The sequence below is a fragment of the Mobula hypostoma genome, chromosome 28 (assembly GCF_963921235.1).
Source record: "Mobula hypostoma chromosome 28, sMobHyp1.1, whole genome shotgun sequence".
NCBI classification, from domain to species: domain Eukaryota; kingdom Metazoa; phylum Chordata; class Chondrichthyes; order Myliobatiformes; family Myliobatidae; genus Mobula; species Mobula hypostoma.
The window spans coordinates 29,452,280-29,468,063 of NC_086124.1; the positions used below are offsets into that span (position 1 = coordinate 29,452,280).

Here is a 15,784-nt window from a genome sequence, read left to right on the forward strand (position 1 = left end):
TAAATATTAAGAGCCCTTTGATTGACGGCGGAATCCTCAAATCAATCTAGGGATGGAAGTAGGAGATAAACGGCGCCACCAATGAAGACCTCAGCGCCGCCCCCCGTGCCTATTAAGAAAGCGCTGTTAATCATTGACGGCTCCGCTGACCAATCAGCAGTCACCGGTGGGTCCGCCCATGCGGTCTTCCTCACGCGCCAGGATGGTGCGATCACAGCGATTGGCTCGCACGCTGGGGTTGCTGCGGCAACGGGAGGCGGTCGATCTATCAGCAGCCAATGGCAGGTTGGTCCGACCTCACACCATGTGGGGACCCACACCGATCCCGTCCCTACCCCCCGGAACCGTAGCCCGGTGTGAAACCGTGAGGGGTCAGGCCCGCAACCTACGAGCCCATATGTTGCGCCGTTCAAGTTTACTGTATATACAACCAAACGAAACAACGTTCCTCCGGATCACGATGCCCCCACAAATTAGATAATACCATATAATTCGAAGTGCATGAGAGGTGCTGGCTGGCCCAGGGATGAGACCTCGGTGGTGGCCGGGTATTCATTAGTTACCCAGTCTGATAGTCCTAGTCCTGATGCTCCTGTACCTCCTCCCTGACGGGAGTGGGTCAGAGAGATTGTGGTAGGGATCCTCAAGAGTGTTTCTGGTCCCTGGTCTGCAACAGTCCCGGTAAGTGTCACAGGTCGTGGGGAGGGAGACCCCCAGTGAGCCTCTCGGTGGTCTTTGCTGTCCTCTGTAGGGTCTGGTGATCTGATGTCTTGCAGCTTCCAAACCACTCAATGATGCAGCCAGACAGGAAACTCTGGATGGTGTCCCTGTGGAAAGCTGTTAGAACGGGCGCCGGGAGCCTAGCAGGCCTCAGAAGGAGTAGACGCTGTGGTGACCGGTGAGGAGGTGTCGTGGGCCCAGGTTCGATCGTCCGTCTGTGCACAGTGTTACGTACCCCGTAACTGGGTTGCCAAACCAGCAGAAATGGACCACTAGTTGGAGTCTGGATTACTGGAAGCTAATGAAGTTTTATTAAAGAAATAAGTAACACAGTACTCTAATCGTAAGGATATAAATGCAACGGGTTAGCAATGATAAAACACACATGTACACAGAACTAGGGCAATAGGAATCAACCAAGCTCTATCGCAGTTCACATTTTCCGTTCCTTTATATGTTTTATTTTAATATCAAGTTCCTCTAAGACCAGGCTCCAACTTAGCAACCTTTTGTTTTTATCCTTCATAGTGGCCGAAAACATTAATGGGTTGTGATCAGTGTAAATTATCAGTGGTTTTCGTGCCAGACAAATATAACAAAGGTCGTCCCACACAAACTTTGCATTCTTTGGCAAGAGTTTAATAAGAGGGAGGGTAATATCCGCAAAGTTTTTGCAAAACTTCCAATTGTAACCCACCATCGCCAAACCTTCTCAGGGCTCTCTTGTCTGTCGGGGTGGGGACTTCAGAGATAGCCCGCACCTTAGCCTTCATCGGTGCCAGCTGGCCCTGTCTTACCACAATTCCCAGATAAGTGATCTTCAGATGGCCAAATTCAGTTTTTGCGAGGTTCACTATCAGGCTGGCTTCAAACAGTTCCTCTACTGCCACAATGTGCCCCTCCCATGTGTCACTCCAGACCACTAAATTGTCAATATACGCTTCTGCGTTCTTTAGCCCTTTTGTCACTGAATTAATCATCCTATAGGGGTGTTGCTCACTAGGCTAACCTGATGTGGCAACAACACCATGTATCGGCTCTTTGCATCGCCTTGAGATATCTGGACATACGTCTGCGTGCCGGTTAATTAGCTTTATCAGCGGCTCGCTCTGTTCGGGGGTCAAGTGAGAGAACTCGTCAGCAAAGTTGGCCAAAACAATAGAGTTCTCCCATCTGGTCGGTACCATACTTATCTTTTCAAAATGGGTTTTCCCCTTATCAGGTGGCACCCCAGCCTCATTAATTTTCGTGATAACACCAACAACTAGATCTGTTTTCTGATCGTGGTAAGCTTTTAACATGTTAATAGCCTTTCACTGTGTTAGCTCACGTCTACAGTAGTCAATAGCATCCTTCCTCCTGTGCGGCCAGTAAAACTCTTTCATGATTCTATCGACTGTCTTCCTCACCCCAAAATGTCCACCGAGGGGTATCTTGTGGGCCAGGTTAAAAATCTCATCCCTATAAATTTTCGGCACTACCACCTGGTGCACCACCCCCCATTCCTCATCTGCGGGCACAGTACTTGGTCTCTATTTCCTCCTTAGTACTTCCTCCTTCACATAATAGCCCACTGGCTCCCTTTTTAATTCTTCTTTGGAGAGAGCTGTCTCCGTCAAAACTATTAGCTCCTCGTCTCGTTCCTGTGCCTGTATAAATTCCTTCCTCGCTAATGATAAATCTACCTCAACTCCCTCACTTCCTTCCGCTCCACTATGCTCCTTCTTCTCACTTTCTAACCCCTCCTGGTACAAGGCTGGTAAAAACGTCTCAGCTAAATCTATATTCACTTCGGCAGCCTTTCTGGACGTGCGCCGAGTCACTGCGCAAATGGGATAAACCTGTGAGTCCATGGGCGGGGCCTCAATGCTGGCAGGCTGGTTTGTCAATCTCACTGCTGGGTACACCTCTCCGTCTGCAAGGTCATTACCGAGTAAGACCTCCACGTCTTCCATCGGTAGTTCGCGCCTCATCCCGATCGTGACCGGTCCGGAGACCAAGTCGCTTCTCAGGTGTATCTGGTGCAAAGGTACTGCTTCAGTCTCTCTCCTAATGCCTTTTATCACCCTGACCTTCCCAGTCTGGGTCTCTGAATTAAAGTCTAACACACTCTTTAAGATCAATGACTGACAAGCTCCAGTGTCTCTCCAGATCCGTACTGGAACCGGGTTTAACCCCTCCTTCACCGACACCAATCCGGCTGAGATAAACTTCTTGCGCCCTTCCTGAACTTTATCAGACCTCTTCTCCCCTAGCGGTTTGTTTGCCAGCTCAATACAGCCAGTCGGAACCGTCCTTTTCCCTTTCCCTGTCTCCTTCTTTGGGGCAAAGCACCTGGATGCAAAGTGACTGGCTTTCCCACAATTATAGCATACGACCCCAGGAGACTTCCTACCAAACTGCTTCCTGTCTACCTTCTCCTTCTCACTAGTCCCCGGCTTACTTTCTGACTTTTCTGGCAGACTCTCTCCGCCCTCTTGACTACCTTTCTGGTAGCTCTTACTCGGGGTAAACTACGCTTTGTGCATTAACGCGTAATCATCCGCTAACTTAGCAGTTGCGGCTAAGGTTTCTGCCTCTTTCTCATCTAGATAGGGCCTCATACCGTCAGGGACACAACCTTTAAACTGCTCAATCAGGATCAGCTGTAGCAGTCTGTCATAATTCCCTCTACCCCCTTTGAGGCGCATCAACGCTCACAATATGTCTGCATCTCACGGGCAAACTCTAAATACGTGTGGCCCCACTGCTTCCTCACATTCCGGAACCTCTGCCGGTATGCCTCAGGGACCAACTCATAAATCCTGAGGATGGCCTCTTTCACCACATCGTACCTCTGGGCATCTTCTGCGGACAATGCCGAGTAAGCTTGTTGAGCCTTCCCCTTAAGTACGCTCTGAAGCAAAACAGCCCACTTATCCCTCGGCCAGTCCCGACTTGCAGCGACTTTTTCAAAATGTAGAAAGTACCGATCAACATCGGCCTCCTCAAATGGGGGAACCAGCCTAACCTCCTGGGTCGCCCTGAACCCTCCACCTTGGTTCGACATGGGCCCCTGCACTACTGTCATCCTTAACTTCTCCAGTTTAAATTCCCTGTCCTTCTGCTTCTCTCTCTCTTCTTGTTCTAACTGCTTGTTTCTCTCTTCTCGTTCTAGCTGTTTTACCCGGAACTCGTGCTCGAGTCTCAATTTTTCCATCTGCAGCTGTACTGCTTCTCCACCAGGTTTGCCCATAGATACCACCTCCAGCTCCCCGTGGGGAAACACACCTTTAGATACATAATGCTCAATGATAGCTCTGTGCATCTCTGCTCTCCTCATTGTCCGCTTCCCCTTCAAAAGATTCAACCGTTTGGCAACAGTTGCCAACTCTGATTTCCTGGCATCCTCTAATGCCTCCAAGGTTGGTGCCTTTAGAAATTCCTCAATCTCCATTTCTACTGTTTGCCTTTTCTTTCTTTCGGGAATTTTAACCCAATCAATTTACCCAGTCCCAAATTTGGCGTTCAAAATCGCGGATGAGAACCCCACTTACGTTACGTGCCCTGTAACTGGGTTGCCAAACCAGCAGAAATGGACCACTAGTTGGAGTCTGGATTACTGGAAGCTAATAAAGTTTTATTAAAGAAATAAGTAACACAGTACTTTAATCGTACGGATATAAATGCAACAGGTTAGCAATGATAAAACACACATGTACACAGAACTAGGGTAATCGGAATCAATCAAGGTCTATCGCAGTCTAGGGGTAAAATGATCAGTCTCAAGGGATGCAGAGTTCAGTTCAGCTTAGTACAGCTCGCAGTAATGGCTGTTGTGCCATGGGGGGGGGGGGAGAGAGAGAGAGAGAGAGAGAGAGAGAGAGAGAGAGAGAGAGAGAGAGAGAGAGAGAGAGAGAGAGAGAGAAATGCAAATTGGATTCAGGCAGACCTTTGATGTTCTTCACAGTTGGCTTTCGGGCGGACCCTTTTTTATGTCTTCTGAGGTCACCGACTGTGACCCCTCTGTTCCGGATACGACCGTTCTTCCGCGGTGAACCCGGCACCCAGGCAAGGGCGGACACATACACCAGGTTCCCGCCGATCGTACCTTTTCACCCTGTGTGTCTGTGGTCGGTTCCTGCGACCAGACCTCCAAACTCTCACGAACTTGTGGGGGCACACCGCTCTTCCAGGGTCTCGTTATCGCGTGATCTCGTGGTGTCTGTCTTGCTTTAGCGAACCTGCTCTTTTTATCCCCCTGCTGGGGTATCGCCTGTCCATCAAACTTCAAACAGTTTAGGTTCAAAGCAACCGGTCTGTCAATACTCGGACTGGTGTCTCTTTTCGTGATCTCTCTCCTCTCTCATTAACATTTTGGACGTTTCTCCATTTGTCTCTCTTATCTCTCTCAGCAGCATCAATCTTCTGATAACTTGGTTTGTCGTCACAACAGCAAGGAGCTTCGTGCTGTTCACTCTCTCCACGGCAGAGCCATTGACGTCCAGTGGAGAGTGGTCAACCTGTGCCTTCCTGAAGTCCACAGTCACCTCTTCTGTCGTGTCCATGTTGAGACTCGGGTTGTTGATCTCACACCATCTGACAAGCCTCTCTGTCTCTCCTCTGTCTGCTGGCTCCTCATTGTGAGTACAGAGGAGATTTACTAAAATGTTGCCTGGGTTTGATCTCCTAAGTTACAGAGAAAGGTTGAACAAGTTCGGTCTTTATTCTTTGGAGCTTCGAAGGTTGAGGGAGGGACTTGATAGAGGTGTTTAAAATTATGAGGGGGATAGATAGAGTTGACGTGGATAGACTTTTTCCATTGAGAGTGGGGAAGATTCAAACAAGAGGACATGAGTTGAGAGTTAAAGGGCAAAAGTTCAGGGGTAACATGAGGGGAACTTCTTTACTCAGAGAGTGGTAGCTGTGTGGAACGAGCTTCCAGCAGAAGTGGTTGAGGCAGGTTCGATGTTGTCGTTTAAAGTTAAATTGGTTAGATATATGGACAGTAAAGGAATGGAGGGTTATGGGCTGAGTGCGGGTCGGTGGGACTAGGATAGGATAAGAGTTCGGCACGGACTAGAAGGGCCGAGATGGCCTGTTTCCGTGCTGTAATTGTTATATGGTTATATATGTTGGCGACGAGGCCAGTCACCGCAGCGACATCGGCGAACGATGATGCGGTTTGAGCTGGATGTGACAGTGGGGTCGTGAATCAGCAGTGTGAACAGCAGACGGAGGAACACACAGCTCCGGGGGTCGCCAGTACTGGGCATGATGGAGCTTCAGGTGTTGCTGGCAACTCGGACAGACTGGGGTCTTTCCGTCGAGACGTCCAAGGTTCGGTTACAGAGAGGGGCGTTGAGTCCCAACGAGGCCAGTTTGCACCCCCAACCCCAGCCTCTGAGGAATAATTGTGTTTAACTGGTCCAGTGTTGTAGGTGGGATAGGAGGGAGTGGCGGGCCGAGTGTCCGCATCCTTAGTGGACCGGTTTGGGCGGTGGGCCAACTGGAAATGTGGCTGGAAGGTGTCACGGGGAGAACGTACAAACTCCTGACAGGCAATGGGGGGAATTGAACCCTATCGTGATAACCACTAGGCAACTGAGTGTGTGCCCAGCAGCTTCACCCCATCTGCCCCAGAGGTGCTGTCTTCATCACCCTGTCCCCCAGAAGGTGCCTTCTTCACCCTGTCTGCCCCAGAAGGTGCCTTCACCAACCTGTCTACCCCAGAAGGTGCCCTCACCACCTTGTCTACCCCAGAAGGTGCCATCTTCACCACCCTGTCTGCCCCAGAAGGTGCCTTCACCACCCTGTCTACCCCAGAAGGTGCCGTCTTCACCCTGTCTGCCCCAGAAGGTGCCTTCACCACCCTGTCTACCCAAGAAGGTGCCGTCTTCACCCCGTCTGCCCCAGAAGGTGCCTTCACCAACCTGTCTGCCCCAGAAGGTGCCATCTTCACCCTGTCTACTCCAGAAGGTGCCATCTTCGCCCTGTCTGCCCCAGAAGGTGCCATCTTTGCCCTGTCTGCCCCAGAAGGTGCCATCTTTGCCCTGTCTGCCCCAGAAGGTGCCTTCACCAACCTGTCTGCTCCAGAAGGTGCCATCTTCACCCTGTCTACCCAGAAGGTGCCGTCTTCACCCTGTCTGCCCCAGAAGGTGCCTTCACCACCCTGTCTACCCAAGAAGGTGCCGTCTTAACCCCATCTGCCCCAGAAGGTGCCTTCACCAACCTGTCTGCCCCAGAAGGTGCCATCTTCACCCTGTCTACTCCAGAAGGTGCCATCTTCGCCCTGTCTGCCCCAGAAGGTGCCATCTTTGCCCTGTCTGCCCCAGAAGGTGCCATATTTGCCCTGTCTGCCCCAGAAGGTGCCTTCACCAACCTGTCTGCTCCAGAAGGTGCCATCTTCACCCTGTCTACCCCAGAAGGTGCTGTCTTCACCCTGTCTACCCCAGAAGGTGCCATCTTCGCCCTGTCTGCCCCAGAAGGTGCCTTCACCAACCTGTCTGCCCCAGAAGGTGCCGTCTTCACCCTGTCTACCCCAGAAGGTGCTGTCTTCACCCTGTCTACCCCAGAAGGTGCCTTCACCAACCTGTCTACCCCAGAAGGTGCCGTCTTCACCCTGTCTACCCCAGAAGGTGCCTTCACCAACCTGTCTGCCCGTGTCAGCACAACTGAGGAATGATGAACCTCTAACCCCAAGATCCCTTTCCTCCAAATCAGAATCAGGTTTAATATCACTGGTATAGATTGTGAAATTTGTTGTCTTGCAGAATTGCAATGCTGAATAATTCAAAAAACCTATAATTTACAATAACAAATATATTTCTAAAAATTAAATTAAATAGGTCGTGCAAAGAGAGAGCAAAAATAATATCGAGGTAGTGTACCTGGGTTCAATGTCCATTCAGAGATCTGATGGCAGAGGGAAGAAGTGGTTCCGAAAACTCCCGTATTTCAGTCCTGTACCTCCTCCTCGATGGTAGCAATTGAAACCCCTTCTTACTGGGCGTCTCTGAAAATGGAGCTCGTTAGCCCCTCGCTAACAGCCAGTGGACTCCGCAGCGAGAAACCCACCTTTCTCAGGCTTCGTACGTCCCGGGTTTATAGGACCTTGGTCCCACCAAATCCGTGGGGTTGGGTTGTCTCACCCTGCCAAACCCTGGTTTGTGAGAATGCTGTGTGATTTACTGCTCCCCCCACCCCCTGTAATCGCCTGTCAGCAGGAAATAACAGATCGCACACTGCATACAATTATAAAGAAGTACATTTGTGAGCGTTATCTTACCAACAGAGTCAATAAAGAACAGACAGAGGAAAAAAAACAAAAAGGGCCCATTATATTTAAACAGTCAAATATGTACAGGTTGGAGCTCAGATCTTCCAAAAGCCGTAATCACCGGTCCCCGGCAGACCTCCGCGCCTTGGCTTCATCAAATCGCATTTCCCACTCGATCAAATCCTACGACCCGTTCTCTCCAGAGTTCCCTCTTCATCTCCCGCCGAACAAGGACAAAGCCCAACCTCAGTATCTCTCACAAAACCCCTTCTCCACCCCGCGAGGCATTCTCTAGAACCTTCTCCCAGTCCCACCATCCTAACTGGATGACACACAACCCTAAGCATCCCTCATCTTCAACGATAACCCAACCAGGCTGAAAGCAGAACGGACTGCTCTTACAGAGCTGCTAAAATGAAATACCTGCAGCGTAACAATAAAAAATGTGAACCAGGAACCACAATGAATCAGAATCAGGTTTAATATCGTCAGCACATGCTGTGAAATTTGTTGATTTGCATCAGCAATACATTATACTTTATGCTTTATTGTCACCAAACAATTGATACCAGAACATACAATCATCACAGCGATATTTGATTCTGCACTTCTTGCTCCCTGGATTACAAATCGATAGTAAATATTAAAAATTTAAATTATAAATTATAAATAGAAAATAGAAAAATGGGAAGTAAGGTAGTGCAAAAAAACCAAGGTGCAGGTCCGGATATTTGGAGGGTACGGCCCAGATCCGGGTCAGGATCCGTTCAGCAGTCTTATCACAGTTGGAAAGAAGCTGTTCCCAAATCTGGCCGTACGAGTCTTCAAGCTCCTGAGCCTTCTCCCAGAGGGAAGAGGGACGAAAAGTGTGTTACAATACATAATAATGCAAAATCTGTAAATGAGAACAAGTGTATATCTACATATAAAAATGTGTAAGTGTGCAGATATGTATATATAAAATATATATATTTTAAGTTATGCTAAATAGCTAGTGCAAAAAAGAGAGGAAAAGGTAGTGGGGTAGTGTTCATGGTTTAATGTCCGTTCAAAATCAGATGGCATGTTCCTGAGTTGTTGAGTGTGTGCCTTCAGGCTCCTGTACTTCCTCCCTGATGGAACAGTGTGAAAAGGCATGTCCTGGGTGTCCCTAATGATGGGTGCCGCCTTTTTGAGGCATCGACATTTGAAGGTGCCCTCAGTGTTGGGGAGGCTCACGCCCAGAATGAAGCTGGGTAACTTCGCAACTTTATGCAGCTTGTTCCGACCCTGTGCAGTTGCCCCTCCAGACCAGACTGTGATGCAAACCGTTCGAATGCTCTGCACGGCACATCTGGTGAAATTTGTTGGTGCCCTTGGTGACAGACCGAATCTCCTCAAACCCCGGATGAAATATTGGCACTTTTGTGCATTATTTGCAATTTGATCAATTTTTGGGCCTTCAGAGATGTTGGCACCCAGGAACTCAAAACTGCTCAACCTTTCCACTTCTGATCCCTCGATGAGGACTGGTGTGTGTTCCCTCATCTTTCCCTTCCTTCCTTCTTGACATAAGTGCCGAGATGTGGTGAAAAGCTTGTCTTGTTTACTGTTCACACAGGTCATTACTGAGATCGAAAGATTAGCTTTATTTGTCACATGTACATGGGAAAATACAGGGAAATGTGTTATTTTGCTTCAACACTCAAAATAACACATTGTTTTTTGTTTGTGGGTAGTTTTTTATAGATTGCATTGTGTTTCTTTGTTCTACTGTGAATGCCCACAAGAAAATGAATGTCAAGGCAGCATAAGACCAGAAGACATGGGAGCCCATCAAGACTGCTCTATCATGCCATCATAACACTGGGCAACAAACTTCTTCAAAAGTGTTGCTTCCTCAGAATTTTTTATTGTTGTTTATGATAGATGGCTTGAAGCTGAACACAAATATAATGTCAGACTACTTGAATCACATAGGAATTTGGAGAAACAAGAAATTAAGTTTTATTGAATATAACGTGTTTAATTGTATAATGGTGCTGAGGCTTCAGCTGAGCTAAAATGTTTTGTTGATGATTTTCATTTGTGCTCAGTGTCTGAGGTTTCTCCCTTAAGTGTCTGACAATAATCAGCCAGCGTTGATGGATTCCAGTTGCCCTGATACCGTTTCTCCATGACCGCAATGTCCTGGCGAAACCTTTCACCATGCTCGTCACCGACAGCACCGAGATTTGCAGGGAAAAGGGCTAAATGGGAGTGCAGGAAATGAATCTTTAGTGAGGTGTTTGCACTTCATGGTTTTGTATGTATGCTTGAAGCATGTTGTCAATCGGTTGCATGTAGTTTGGTGTAGCTGCCGAGAAAATTTTCAACAACATCCCCGAATGTCGTTAGGGACTTGAGTTAGAGAGTAAGTTTGAATAGATTCGAACGGAGGTTCGAACAGGGGTTTGAACATAAGGTGGCTGACAGGAAGTGATAAAGTAGTGGTGGTTGGGGGTGTGGAGGGGTGGGGTAGTGGGTGGAGGTGTCCATCAGCCTTACTGCTTGAGGAAAGTAACTGTCTTTCAGTGTAGTGGTTTTAGGATGAATTGTTATGTAGTCTCCTCCCTGCTGGGAGTGGGACAAGCAGTCCATGAGCAGGGTGGGCGGGATCCTTCATGACATTACCAGCCCTCTCTCCGGCCTCTTTCTCTGTCTATGTGTCTGATGGCGGGTAGGATGGTGCCAGCGATGCGTTGGGCAGTTTTGACTGCCTGCTGTAGGGCCCTCCTGTCCGCCGCGGTGCGGTTTCCATTCCAAGCAGCACCATTCTGTCCTGCCTCAACCTGGTACGAAGGTGGAGCGGAGGTCAGAGAGATTGGTGAGAAAGTGAACTTCCTTAACCTCCCAAGGAAGCAAAGACACTGGTGCGCCTTGCTTGTGATAACTTCTGCGAGCCGGACCCGTTAAAAATATGCAATGTGCCCAGGGCGGGTAGGTTAACGCCCAGGAATTTAAAGCTGCTGGCTGAGAACACTCCTGCAGATCCACTGGCTGGAAGTCAGCAACAGTGATCGATGGTGGAGAACACGCGGCTACCAGTGGACGGAGAATTAAGGAAGAGAAGACGGGGGGTGGGTCGTGTGCCTACATCGCCAGGCGTGGGGAACCCCCAGGGGAACGGGGAGACAGGCCCAGCAACGAACACCTGCCAACGTGACCTGGAAGGTGGCACCAAGAAGGTGGGCTTCACTTGGGGGCAACTTGAAACCCTGGCCCAGGACGGAGGGCTCGGTCGAGCGGCTGTCGGCAGCCTCCGTCCCTGTAGGGGTGACGGGCTTACTGACTGACTCTCTGCGCCACCAATCCCCCTCTCAGTGTAGACGGGCACACGTTCACCTCCACCACCCCACTCACCTTCCTGGTCAATGGTCAGAATTGGACCTAATATCGTATTTAAAATCACCGGCATATTAGATTATGAGGACACGCAGTCCTCTTTTATTGTCATTTAGTAACTCATGCGTTAAGAAATGATACAATATTCTTCCGGTGTGATATCACAGAAACACAGGACAGACCAAGACTGAAAAAACTAACAAAAACCACGTAATTATAACATATAGTTACAACAGTGCAACAATACCATAACTTAATGAAGAACAGTCCATGGCACAGTAAAAAAGTTCAAAGTTTCTCGAAAGTCCCACATCTCACGCAGACGGGAGAAGGAAGAAAACTCTCCCTGCCATGCCCGACCACAGTCCAACTCTGAGTCGTCCGAAAACTTCAAGCTCTGATCAGCCCTCTGACACCAAGAACTGTCCGAACGTTTCGACCTCAGCCTCAGTTGCCAGCAGCAGACAAAGCCGGGGATTTTGGGGCCTACCCTTCGGAGATTCTCCATCGCACAGTAACAACGGCAACGAAACCAGGCATTCCATAAATTTCTCCAGATGTTCCTCTGCTTCTCACGTCTGTCTTCATCAAATCAGAATTGTCCACGGCCCCTACTTAACAGATACAATGTCATTTCACCGGAGAGCTACGCGCGCTGCGTCGTGCCGCCATCTCCTCCTCCCTCCTCATGTCATATGACATGAAATTTGTTACTTTTGCAGCAGCGGTGCAACGCAATACATAATAATATGGAGGAGGAGAAGGTGGCAGTGCGCGTGGCCTCTCCGGTGATGAATATCTGTAATCTGTCAAGTAGGGTGCTGTGAACAATCCTGATTTGATAGAGGCAGACGTGAGAAGCACGGAGGAACATCTGGTGAACCTTCTGAAATGCCAGCTTCGCTGCCGTGTGATCTGAAATCTCCGGAGGGGAAGGTCCCAAATCCTCGGCGCTGCCCGTAGCTTGGCAGCCGGGGCCGGGGTCGAAGCGCTTGGTGGAGATGGTGCTCGGTGCTCAGTGTCAGAGGGCTGGTCGGAGGCTTGAAGTTTTCGGACGGACTCAGAGTCGGACTGTGGTCGGGTGCTTCCAGGGTGCTGCATCGGCAAGTTTGCAGTGCTGGAGGCTCATGGCAGGGAGAGTTTTTCTTCCTTCTACCGTCTGCATGAGATGTTGGGGCTATCGGGACTTTGACACTTTTTTTTACCATGCCCATGGTCTGCTCTTTATCAAATTACGGTATTTCTTTGCACTGTTGTAACTATATGTTATAATTATGTGGTTTTTGTCAGTTCTAGTCTTGGTCTGTCTTGTGTTTCTGTGATATCATACTGGAGGAACATTGTATTTTTTTTTAATGCATGCATTACTAAATGACAATAAACGAGGACTGAGTGTCCTCATAATTTAATCTAGTAATAGAGAAAATAAAATGTCAATTACATTAAGCATTAAATAACAATGGAACATTAAATAACACACACACACACATTTAAAGGCATCCGTTAGTCTTGCGAGACCATGGATCTGTGCCTGGAAAGTCTCCACTCTCCAGGGCGCAGGCCTGGGCAAGGTTGTATGGAAGACCAGCAGTTGCCCGTGCTGCAAGTCTCCCCTCTCCACAACACCAATGTTGTCCAAGGGAAGGGCATTAGGACCCATACAGCTTGGTACCAGTGTTGTCACAGAGCAATGTGTGGTTAAGTGCCTTGCTCAAGGACACAATACGCTGCCTCGGCTGGGGCTCGAACTCATGACCTTCAGTTCACTAGTCCAATGCCTTAACCACTTGGCCACGTGCCTGTATTTTATATGTGTGTGTGTGTAACCCTCAGTTTTGGCTGGCGGCATTAGTCTATGGAAGACAGACTGGCGCCGTCAAACGTGTGGAGTCTGAGGTGCAAAACCTCTTCTTTATGTGGATGCTGTGTGATCTGATCCCCGTTACAAATCAATACTACGAGAAAACAGGCAGTACACCATATGCAGTTAAACAATTTAGCTTCATAATTCTTAACTTGACTAAAGGGTTAGTAAAGGTGTGCCGGGATCCTGAATTATCCCTATGAATTGTGCTTTTAAAAAGAGAGAAAGAGCCATACAACACAAACACCTTGTTATTAAGAGAGAGAGAGAGGCGAAAACTGCTCACAGTTTGTTTTGGAATTTCTGCAAGGACACTGAGAAGGGAGGAGCTACTTGATGGACAGCTGGTGTTCAGCACGGTGAGATAAATACAAGGCCAGCTGGTTGTTAGACACACATGGTTTTGGACACTGGATGACCTTTGTTGTGCCCCCAGAAAGGTGGGTTTTTGGAGGATTGATCAGTGGCTCTCGCAGTGTGGAAAAGGTGTGACTGGTGGGAAGTTTTTAGTGTGTCCAACCCTGGCCTGGGTTGATAACTCCACCACAGAAAATGGTCCCCTTGTTGTGGTCACATTCGGTGACTTCTAAAGGATTTCGGAGGACAACGGGAAGAATCAACAGTATCGGCTTACTCGGACAACCTCAACACCTCTCTCTCTTCATCACTACTCAACTAAATACCACGAACTGAACTGAACTTTACCCATCACCGTAAGACTGTATCCATTTACCTCTAGGCTTGAAGAAGCCTGTTTTTCATATTTCCACACATATATATAAAAAATATTGCTGTAATGCGTAGTTACCAATAAATAGCATTATTTAACAGCAATACCAGACTCCAAAGTGTCTTCCATTTCTGCTGGTTCTTTAACCTGTCATGGGGTACGTGACAAACGAAAATTTTAATGGAACAGTCTAATGTGCACAAGATGGAGCTCACCATTTCCCTTCCGTTGCTGTCAGGGAGGGAATGCCATGATTTTGACCCAGCGACAATGCTTTCAGTTTGAGAATTTCAGGTTACCGCCCTGTTGGCCTGGTGTTTATTGGTGTTAATTTCTGCGCGGTTCTCACTAAAATTCGGCGAACTGCTCACCTGCTGCAGTGTCTCGCCCTCAGCACTTGGGCCATGACTGCAAGCTTCGGTCACTCTGAGATACTGACGCCCAGGGACCTGAATCTGATCACCTCTCCCACCTGCTGATCAGTGGGTGTTCTCCTGGCTTCCTCTTGCTGAGGTCCACAATCAATTCCTTGGTCTCACTCGACATTAAGTGCAAGCCTGTTGTAGTGACACCACTCAGCCGAGCGACGTATCTCGCCCTTGTACGCCCGCTCGTCACTTTCCGAGATTCTCCCAGCGGTGGCGTTATTGGCGAATTTATAGGTGGTTTATACCAAGGCTGTTGATTCCGAGGGCAATGCTGCCTTGAGTTTAAGCCGTCTGGCTCATGGTAGGGCCACCATGGCAGGAAGGTCAAGGGGGAGGTCCCAGACAAAGAACGAGCCTACCAAGACCTTAGCGGTGGAGTTGGAGGAAGATAAAGACGGATCATAACAGCAGCGAAGGCAGAGGAAGGCTGCAGCAGTGAAGCATCCCCAGTCACCTTGCACTTCACGCCCCTGGTCCCTGACCCCGATCTGTCAAGGACTGTGTGGGGGCAGCCCATGCATCAGCCTCCCCACGTTGACCAAAGTCATGCACAGGCGTTCTCCATTAAGGGAATAACCCACAGCAGGTGCCATCTTATTGGCTCTTCTCAACCCTGGAATATCTGGACAGCAAAGGTGCATACATCAGGATATACAGCTTGGCATTCAATGCCATCATACCTCAAAACTAATCGTTAACCTTCAAGTCCTTGGACTCAATACAACTGGATCCTCGATTTCCTCACTTGCAGGCCCCAGTCAGTTCAGATTGGCAACAACAACTCCTCCACAATCTCCGTCAGAACAGGAGCACCACAAGGCTGTGTGCTTAGCCCCCCCTGCTCTACTCACTTTACACTTGTGGCTGCTTGGTTACGTACAGCACCAATGCCACATTCAAGTTTGCTGGTGACACTGCTGTCGTAGGCCCAGTCAAAGATGGTGACAAATCGGCATGTAAGAGGGAACTTGAAAATCTGCCTGAGTGGTGCCACAATGGCAACCTCCTACTCAATGTCGGCAAGACCAAGGAGCTGGTTATCAGCTTCAGCAGAAGGAAACCAGTGGTCTGTGAGCCAGGCCTCATCGGAGGATCAGAGGGTCAGCAACTTTAAATTCCAAGGTGTTATTATTTCGGAGGACCTGTCCTGGGCACGTAAGTGCAGTTACGACAAAAGCACAACAGTGTCTCGATCAGCTTAGGAGTTTGCAGAGATTCCGCATAACATTCAAAACTTCGAAAAACTTTGATTGGTGTGTAGTGGATAGTATACTGACTGGCTGCAACACAGCCCGGAATGAAACCACCAGCTCCCTTGAATGGGAAAGCCTACAAAAAGTGATGGATTCGGCCCAGTCTATCCCTCCCCACCACTGAGAACATCCACACGAAACATCGCGAGAAAGCAGCATCCATCCTCA

At 48.8% G+C, this 15,784-nt stretch overlaps 1 long non-coding RNA gene across 1 annotated transcript; it reads left to right on the top strand.

Annotated features, from left to right (window-relative positions):
* Nucleotides 1-200: 200 nt before the first annotated feature.
* LOC134339040 (uncharacterized) lies at nt 201-5,632 on the top strand. Its single transcript, XR_010016337.1, has 3 exons — nt 201-285; nt 777-1,063; nt 5,115-5,632. It is a non-coding gene; the product is annotated as an uncharacterized LOC134339040 (long non-coding RNA).
* The last annotated feature ends 10,152 nt before the right edge of the window (nt 5,633-15,784 follow it).